This window comes from Sapajus apella, unplaced genomic scaffold (assembly GCF_009761245.1).
Source record: "Sapajus apella isolate SASKATOON/1434 unplaced genomic scaffold, GSC_monkey_1.0 scaffold3, whole genome shotgun sequence".
NCBI classification, from domain to species: Eukaryota; Metazoa; Chordata; class Mammalia; order Primates; family Cebidae; genus Sapajus; species Sapajus apella.
The window spans coordinates 50,347,947-50,358,780 of record NW_022436943.1 but is presented as its reverse complement, the minus strand read 5'-3'; positions in this window follow the sequence as shown (position 1 = coordinate 50,358,780).

Below are 10,834 nucleotides of genomic sequence, written 5' to 3'. Positions count from 1 at the left end.
ACCTGCTGAAGTTCTTTTCACACGCTTTGTATAATTTTTTAGGATTGGTCTAGAATTTACAAAATGCCATCTTAATTTTCATAATATATTTAGAATTAATACTGTTTTAATTCACATACAATATAAAAAATGTGCAACTATATTGAACCATTTCTTTCTCTACCAGAATTGTCGTATCTTTGTAAAGTCTCTATATATTACGAAGCCACAGAAAATGTTAAAATTTTTGATATAAAGAATTACGTGCTTTTTAATAATAGATAAAATGTTATTTTCCATTTACACAGATATTTAGAATATCTAATACTTTTCATTTGTTCCTAAAGACCTAAATTTCCTTCTAGTGTCTTTTCTTCAGTGTGAAGTACCTTCAGTGTGAAGTCTGAGTCAGATAACAAAAAATTCTTAGTTTTTCTTTATCTAAAAATGTTTTCAAATAATTTTATTTGGAGGACACATTTGCTGTATATAGAATTCTACATTGGCAGGTTTTGGTTTTGTTTTGTTTTCAGCATTTTATAAAGGTATGTTTCGCCATCTTTTAATTTCCATAGTTTCTGATGAGAAGCCAGCTGTCATTATAAATTGTTGTCCCTCTATATGCAACGTGTTCTTTTCTTCCGACTGCTTTCTAGATAATCTCTTTTTTCATGGTTAGCAGTTTCGTTATACTATCCCTGTAGGTTTTATTTGTACTTATCCTATTTCAGTTTACTGAACTTCATTAATTGATACATTTAAGTCTTTCATGATATTGAGGAAGTTTTTGCCATTATAAAAATAAAATTTCTGTCCAATTATTCATCTTTATTTGACTCCAATTACACATATGTTAGACTATGTGATATGCCCCATAAGTCCCTAAGAAGCTGATCTTTCATTAATTAAACCTTTTTTCCTACTTTAGATTGGATAATGTCTACAGACCTATCTTCAAGTTCACTGACTTTTTTCTCTTTCATTTTTGTAACTCCCTCTCATAAAATTTTTAAATTATGATTTCTATAATTTTAAAATTTCTTTTTATGGTTTCTATTTCTTATTCTGACCATGTTATTCTTTATGTCACTGAGAACAATAAAAATAGCTGCCTTAAAGTCCATTTATTGTTATTTCCAACATTGGAGTTATCTTGGATTTTTACCTTCATTGATTGCCTTTTCTCTTGAAAATGTTACGTTTTCCCAGTTATCTATCAAATAATGTTGAGCCATATTCTGAACTCTAAATTCTATAATATTCCTTCAAATACATTAATGTTTTCATTTGAACCGTAAATTAACTCAGTCATATGAAAGCTACAAAGCCTGTTTCTTGAGTGCAACTTTGTTTAGTGCTTTTATCTTAATTCATGTTGTTTTGAGTCTGACTCAGACAAACATACTCAGCCATCAGCTAACATTTTTGACTCTCCCTCTCTCTCTGCCTGTCTTGTTTCCAGAAATCCTTAACCTACTCACTTTCCAGTGGTTTTGGTTGCCCTGAACTGTGCAATATTATCAGAAAGACTGCATATTTTCTGTTGAAGTGTTAGCTACACTATGTGGCACTGATTCAGTCTTCTGGCATGCTAAATGCCATAAAGAGTGGCTAACTCACCCCATGCCATCCCTTTCTTCAAGTTTTTATAGCTCCTTTATAGGATCTGCTTGTTTTTGTGCACGCCCCATTGATTTCAGATTATTGTTTTATTTTGGTTTTTTTTTTTTTTTGAGTTCATACTTCTTTTCAGCAGGTATTCTTGTCCAATAAGAACTGACTGGAAACATAAATTTTTGCTATGCTTTGTTTTATGTATTTAATTTTGAAGAAATAAAAGTTTGTAGACAAGTTGGCTACCAAACTCATTTTGAAATAATAAAGCGAACCACGAAATTTAAAGGGCTAGATACTACTACTGACGTAGGCAAACTTCTGATTCACATGCTCAACAAATTTTCCTATGGCTTTCTATGTGCTAAGGCACATAAATGGTTCAAATAAGTAAAATAGAAACTATGTACCTGCAGAAAGCATACAATGAGTAAAAGGGATAATTTAAATCACTAGTAACTTAAGTAGCACTAGGTCTGAGAAGAGATACGAGGATGAGACTATTTGGGTAGACTGCTGCTGAGAAAAGACTACAGAGGTTTGTTTAACCATTATAAATTTGCTTAAATTGTATAAGCTTGTTGTCAACGTCTATAGATATATAGTAAACATAAAACACTGATCCCTTCTAATTTATCCCATTCTTTATTTTGTTTTTACAAAGAGACCTCATTCTCATCTCCATGGACGATCTTCCAGTACCAAGTTCTACTAATTTCTCTCAACTAAGTCAGAGTCATCAATGGGTGGTAATTGACTAGCATTCAAACTGATGTGTTTCTTAATGACAAGCATATCTGAGGCAACCAACAGAACTGAAAAGATGACTCTCTTTCTGGTTTTAGTTGTCTTTGCAGTTACCAAACACACTCTTTTCTAGAGTAGGGTTAGCAGCTGTCTCCAATACTAGCCAGCTTTCTTTTCTAGGGCATTCTCAGTGCATAATTTTGCCAAAGGTAGATGCAAATGCATACTGATTTTGAGGATGATCTGAATTCTAAAGGAATGTCACCATCGATAACAATAGCCAATCAAATCCACAAAAATAAATGTCAACCACTCCAGGCTGCATCTTAAAAGTAAAGATTGGAAAAGATGTCTCTGGCAAAGGTAGTATGTCATATATGGAAGAAATTATGTCCTCTGAGTTGAATATATCATATTAAAAGTTTACTGCAGCCATTTGCATGAAGCAATATAACTAGCAAACCCAAGTTCTTTTAATGTGTTTGTGTGTTTTATTACCTGTCTTATCAAGAAGCAATAGTTAAGATGACTTGAAAAAGATGCATTAATGAATTAAGCCAAACATTCTGTTCCAATGAATTTGTGCTAAGAAAATCACAGCAAGGAAACAGTAAGGGCATAAAAGAACCTGTTGTAGCATTATTTATAAAAATTTGGATACAACCTGATGGCCCTATGCGGCCTGCAAATTCTGGTATACTATGTAGTTTAATAGTAATAATCATGAAGAATGTAGAAGTATGAGGAAATGTTTGCAACACAATGTTAAGAGAAACATATTAAAATATACAATATTATGCATACCGGTGTTGCAAATGTATAACATGGGATTGAACACAACAGCTAAGATACAAATAAACAAGGATAATAGCATTAAGATGATGAGAGAATGAGTGACTTCTTTCTGTGAATATCTGCTTATTTATACATCAGAGAAAGACAAAAAGAAAAAAAAATTCTGGAAGCACTAGTTCTGTATTGGATAGAAAACACACTCATATAACTGTTGCAGAAATTCTAAAACTTAATACAAACAACTAGTTCTCTAACCACAAGGTTGTGAAAGTGCCCTCTCAATCCAATAACCTTGGGAGAGAGTGAACTCCTTACAGCAATTGAGACTCTGTGCAATTCACCTGTTTCTGTTGCGTTGCATCCTCTCTGAAATACATCAGAATTGCCTTACTGCCACGTAGGGAGGGTGCTAAGATTAAACTCCTACATACTACAATAGTGAGAAATGAAATTAGAGTATCCCAAACAGACACTATTGTGTTTTTTTCTGTTTAACTTTTGTTTTAGATTTGGGGTACATGTGAATGTTTGTTGCATAGGTAAACACATGTGATGGGGATTTGTTGTACATATTATTTCATCACTCACATATTAAGCCCAGTACCCAACAGGTGTCTTTTCTGCTCCTCTGCCTGCTTCTACCCTCTAACTTCAAGTAGACCCCAATATCCGTTGTTATCTTCTTTGTGTTCATAAGTTCTCATCATTTAGCTCCTACTGTAAGTGGGAACATGCAGTATTTGGTTTTCTGTTCCTGGATTAGTTTGCTAAGGATAATAGCCTCCAGCTCCATCCATATTCTCTCAAAAGACATGATCTTATTTTTTTAATGGCTGCATACTATTCCATGATGTACATGTACCACATTTTCTTTATCCCATCTGTCATTTAGGACACTGAGGTTGATTCCATGTCTTTGGTATTGTGAATAGTGCTGCAATGAACACCTCTGTGCATGAAACAGACACCATCGTTATTTTCTTTTTTATGGTGAATCAAATAAAACAAATGCTCGTTTTTGATGTGACTTTCCTAGTGGATCCAGGTGTCTGGTGGATCCAGCATGACTTGTTACTGAAGTCACCCTGCCCTTTATTTCCTCAAACAAACTCAACTCAAGACTTGATATCACATAAAGAAGGAAACACAAAGTAATCTCTGTCATAATCCTCTGGCAGCTCTTTCCAAGATCTTCAGAGGAAGATCTTGGAATTCATTTTCAGGAATTACACTTCTAATCACTTTTGTTAAATTTTCTCTGATTTCTTTTCTCTCTCACCGAATTCAAATAGCGTCCCTTTTTGGTCCTATGGAATTTACATGGTCCCTTCCTTCAAACATATTTAACTAAAGTTTGGGGGCAGGGAACATTCTACATGGCATCATAACAAACAATTCAATATTGGCTATTAGACACTTCAACTCTTGTGTCCCTGGGTCATTCCAGCTTTTGGATGTCTGTTGCTGACTACCATTTCTTCTCAATTCAAAGCTTCCTACCATATTAGATCTCTTTTTCTATCTTCTCTTATTTTTTTACAGTTCTCTTCTTTCTGGACCCCTTAAAACCACCTACTTAGACTGTCCCTGTAATTTAAATTTTTTCAGGTCAATTTTATAGAACAATTTAGTTCTTTAATGTTACTCTTCTACCTATTAGATCATTCCCTGGGGCCTCTTAAGTATGTAAATAGACTGAGAATTTCTCAAATCATCAAGTTCTGGTGACTTTTTGATGAACATTTTTCCCAAAATCTACTTCCTTCTTTTCCTATTTTATGATGGGTAACAAGAAGAAGCCAAGATAAAGCTTCAACATTTTCCCTGGAATCTCCTCAGATAAATATCAGGTTCATTATTTATAATTTTTACTTCACAGATAATTTCAGGATACAATTCTGGTACGCATTCTGCTAGCATATAACAAAGATTCCTCTTTCCTCCATTTTCCAATAACATTTCTGTCTGAACCCTCACCAACAGTGCCTTTAGTATTTATATTCCTACCAACAGTCTATATATGATAATTTAGCCTGTAAAATAACACATATATTTTTTACTGTTTTCTTCACTTTCTTCTCAGTCCTCATTAGTAGAATCGTTAACTCCATATTTTTACTAACAGCCTGTTCAAGAGAATCTAAGCTTTTCCTAACATGCTACTCAAAATTCTTCCAGCTCCTGCCCCTCGGCCAATTCTGAAGACACATCCACATTTTATTTGTTAACGTGACACCCCACTTCTAGCTACCAGAATCTGTACCATGTTTCTAATGCTGTTATAACAAAAAACTACTAAAGGTTATTATCTAATATTTCTGGAGGTTAGAAATCTAAAATGGATCTCAGTGGACTCACCATAGGCAATGACAACATTGCAAATTTTCTGGAGGCTCTAGAGAGACAATCTATTCCTTTGCCTTTTCCAGCTTTTAGAGGCTGCCCACACGCCTTGGATTATGGTAGCCGTCTCTCTCCAAAGCCAGCAAATATAAGACTTATAAAGAGACTTAGAGTCCCACACAATAATAGTGGGAGGCTTCAACATCAATATTAGACAGATCAATGAGACAGAAAATTAACAACGATATCCAGGATTTGAACTCAGATCCAGAACAAGTAAACTTAATTAACATTTATAGAACTCTCCACTTTAAATACACAAAATATATATATTAAATAAATAAATAAATAAATAAATATATAAACAAAGCCAGCAATGGCCAGTGGAGACTTTCTCATGCTGTAGCACTCCAGCACTGACTATTCTGTCCCCTCCTTTCACTTGTAAAAACTATGATTACATTGGGCTCATTGAGGTAATACAAGATAATATCTCCCTCTCATGGTCAGCTGAGTTAACAACTTTAGTTACATCTGCAACCATAATCCCCCCATACCATGTAACATAACACGGTTTCTAGGGATTCAAACATGGACCTCTGCGGGAAGCCATTACTCTGCCTACCACACTAACTTTTGTAAAATTTCTAACAAATAGTAAATAGTAATTGGTATCTGTTATTATTATTTGATAAATATAAATTGAATACCTACATATACTAAATAATGCATTAGAAATACAATCGAGAATTAGATATATATACGTGATTCTTGCCTTCAAGGAGTTTAGAGTCTAATTAAAAGGTGTGATCTCTTGAATATGCAATTTCAATATGAGGTAAGATGTGTGGGAACAAGACACAATGGAAACACAGAGGGAAGGTACCTGCTTTATGCAAGGTTACATGAAAATAATTTCAAAAGGTGGAGATATCTACAATATACCTAAAGGAGGAATTAGGGGAAAAAAAAATAAATAAAAGAGGGCAAGGTCTATGAAAGGGCAATAGTCCTGAAGGCAAGTCCATACTTTTCTAGACGGAGGACATTTAAAAAATGAAGCTAAATAATAGCAAGAGGGTGCAGGAGTGATGAGGGAGAAGTAAGTTCAAGCCATATCAGCAAGAGCCTTTAAAGTGCATTTAATAGTTTAGACTTTATTCTGTAGGGAATGGGGAGCCCTTGAATGAGTCTGAATCTCTGAAGTGATATGAACAGTTTTCCACTTTGGAACTGTAACTTTAGCTATAAGACAGAGAACTCATTGCAAATTCTATCAACTGGGAAATAATAAAAATGTAACTAGAAAATTCTTTGTGTCAAAATTCAGAAAGTTGTTCCTAAATCCTACATAGAATTGAACAATAAAGATAAAGATGCCAAAATTTGTTCCATGCAGCTAGAGCAGCATTTAGACATAATTTTAGCCTCAAATGTTTGTATTAGAAAAGAAAAACAGTTAAAATTAATAAGGTAAACATCTAATTCAAGACAATGAGAAAATGGAAAAAGCTAAAGATGAACACAATAAAGTTTTATTGAACAAGGTGATGCTTCAAGGAAAGATATTTTCCCCGACTGCTAGGAGTATTTTTAGTTGACAGTATATAGCTGCCATCACCTTCTGTGATTGTGTAGGACACAGGTAAGTATCTCTCTCAAGGCACTGCCCCTTCCTAGGGCAGCCCATATCCAGTGACCGATCAAGAAAGGGTGCACAGTCCCAGCCATTTTGGTCCAACACAGGAAAACTCTGATTGGTAACTTCAGCTCCAGAGCTTTCCATAGGATTGTTGGTGTCTCTCATGGGAACCACACTGTTATTCAATGTCTCCCTCTGCACAGTTCTGCTCCCTTCCTGCCCCGTTCTGCTCCCTTCCTGCCCCTTCCACAGGTGTGGTTCACTAGGTACTCCCTAGGAAATACTTGGCACACTAAATCAGGAAATAAGTATACAATGGCAAGATTCCAAAAAGCCAAAAGGTGGTACACACACACACACAATGAAAAAATGTCTGCCAAAACTGGTCAAAAAATAAAAAGAGGAACAAAAGTGCAGTTATGGGATAGATTAAAAATATAATGAGGATATTAAAAACAACTTTATATCAATGAAAATGAAAGCATAGATAAAACAGATTCTTATAAATGTAAACTTATCAGCCAGGCACAGTGGCTCACACCTGTAATCCCAGCACTTTGGAAGGCCAAGGTGGGCAGATCACCTGAGGTCGGGAGTTCAAGACCAGCCTGACTTGGAGAAACCCCATCTTTACTAAAAATACAAAAAACAAACAAACAAACAAAAAATAGCTAGGCATGGTGGCACATGCCTATAATACCAGCTACTCGGGAGGCTGAGGCAGGAGAATCACTTGAATTCGGGGGGTGGTGGTTGCAGTGAGCCAAGATCGCACCATTGCATTTTAGCCTGGGCAATACGAGTGGAAGAGTGGAACTCCATCTCAAAAAAAAAAATATATAGATAGATAGATAGAGATATTTTTTATTACTTATCAATCTGGCTCAAATCTGATAAATAATTAATAATTACTTAATCTGATAATCAAATCTGGCTCAATAAGTAATAAAAATTTTGATTTTTCCTATAAACACTGAAGAAATCAAATAGTAGTTTAAAATCTCATTACATAGAAAACTCTAGGACAGATAGTTATCTAGATACGTTTTATCAAATATTAAAGGAACAAATAATTCCAATCTTAAATAAACTCTTCCAGAATATAGAAAAAGAAAAAGGGGGAATACTTCCAAACTCATTTTATGAGGCTTGAATAATCTTGATACTAAAACCTGTCAAAAGTAAAAGAACTAACAATTGTAAGCTGAATCACTCATGAATACAGATACATAACCTAAGCAAAATTCATCCAGCCTATTCCAGTAGTAAATAAAAATAAGAATATGTAATGACCAACTAGAGTTTTTATTCCCCTGAGGTTATCAAGGTTGGTTTAGCATTAGAATATTAATTTCAGTTGTTTACTATCTTAACAAAGTTTTTTAAATCTTATGATTATCTCAATAAATGGAGAATAATTATTTGATAAGTTTTATTATCCATTCATGACAAACTCTCAACAAACTGCAAAAGAGAATTTCTATAACTTGATAAAGTGTATTTATCAGAAACTAATGCAAACTTCAGATTAGGAGATATTTCAATAATATCCATAAGATGTCATACCATTAGATGTCTCACATTAGGATGGAGGCCTGTATTTAAGGTAGTAGTAGATAGAAAAAAAAGAGAGAAATTTATTATCACACATGGATTTTGTTGTTGTTTGAGACGAAGTCTCACTCATTTCACCTAGGCTCAAGTACAATGGAGCAATCTCAGCTCACTGCAACCTCCTCCTACCAGGTTCAAGCGATTCTTCTGCCTCAGCCTCCCTAGTTGCTGGGATTACTGGTGCACACCACCATACCTGGCTAATTTTTGTATTTTTAGTAGAGATGGGGTTTTACCATATTGGCCCGGCTGATCTCAAAGTCCTGAAATCAAGTGACTCACCCACCTCGGCATCCCAAAATGCTGGGATTACAGGTGTGAGCCACTGTGCCCAGCCCACACATAGATTTTGAGAAGTATCTAGCCTTGGGCTTTGCACATAATAGATGTCTAAAATACGCTTGTTGACTCCTAGACAAGAGAAAGTTATAAGACTTTGCCAACATTTCAGAGTGGTGTGGACTGGAAATTTTAACAGCTCCCCCAAAGATTCTTGCTTGGAGCTGTCCTCTGGTCACAATCTGCCCTGAGTGTGGGCTGTACCAGTCATTAAAACTTTCATATCCAGCTGCCAAAATACCTTATTTTTTGAAAACACAAACTGGAGTTTTTCACTATAAATTTGTTCTGGATAGTCACCTTCTTTGAATGGTACTCATAATAATAGACTGGTTTAAATCATATCATTTTTCTTCCAGTGACGGAAAAATATTGGGAAAACATTTACCCTTAAAGGGCATTACAAGATGAAATAGGAAAAACACTAACTTAGTCCTGAAGATGCAGGGCTTTTAGTTCTGCCTTAGTTGTTAACCAGCAGTGCGACCTTTGGTGTGATTCAAAATTTTAGGCCCTTATTGTCTACTGTGAAATGTACTACATGATTTACTCATTTATTCAACACATTAAGAACTTATTTCTTGTTGGGTACTATGGTCCTGTGCATGTTATATCGATGTTGGAAAAGTCAACAGTAACAGGAGATACAAAAGTATATCATCAAATTTAATTTGATCTAAAAAAGCTGAAGGGTTTGGTAAGGTGAGAATTCAACAGCTACTGATGTTCTAAATAAGTCCCAATCATCTCTTACATCCTTGTAATGCCAGGCCCTTGGGGAATATCAACAAGAATGAAGTAGTCAAACTCAGCATCAGAATCTTACACTTCTTTGCAATACAGTAGAATACGGGATGAATGCTAGGTTGGAGTGAAAGTAATTGTGGTTTCAGACCATGAATTTTAAATCATTGTAACTAGGCTCAAACACATCTTTATTAATCAAAATAGGAACCATTACAATCAACACATTTTTGCCAATAAGAAATGTTAGTTTATTCCTATAGTGTAAAAATCTGTGCTTCGAGATTTGACAAACTCTTGGAAAGCATTTTCTGCACCCTGCTGGTTGTGGAAGCATTTTCCCTGCAAAAAGTTGTCGAGATACTTGAAGAAGTGATAGTCAGTTGGCGAGAAGTCAGGGGAATATGGCAGATGAGGCAAAACTTACGTAGCCCAATTAGTTCAATTTTTGAAGTGCTGGTTATGGAACATGCAGTTGGAGGTTGTCATGGAGAAAAATTGGACCCTTTCTGTTGACCAACAGCCTCAGGCGCTGGAGTTTTTGGTGCATCTCATCAATTTGCTGAGCATACTTCTCAGAGGTCATGGTTTCGCAGGGATTCAGAGAGCTGTCGTGGATCAGATCAGCAGCAGACCACCAAACAGTGACCATGACCTTTCTTTGGCACAAGTTCAGCTTTGGGAAGTACTTTGGAGCTTCTTCTCAGTCCAACCACTGAGCTGGCCATTGCCAGTTGCCATACATAAAATCCACTTTCCATCACACATCACAATCCGCTTGAGAAATGGTTCCTTATTGTTGCACAGAATAAGAAAAGATGACACTTCAAAATGATGATTTTTTTTTTTTAATTTTCACTCAGCTCATGAGGTACCCACTTATCAAGTTTTTTACCTTCCCAATTTGCATCAAATGCCAAAAGATCATACAATGGTCAACGTTGAGTTCTTCAGCAATTTCTTGCGTAGTTGTAAGAGGAAAAGCTTCAATGTTTCCTCTCAATTGGTCCTTGTCAA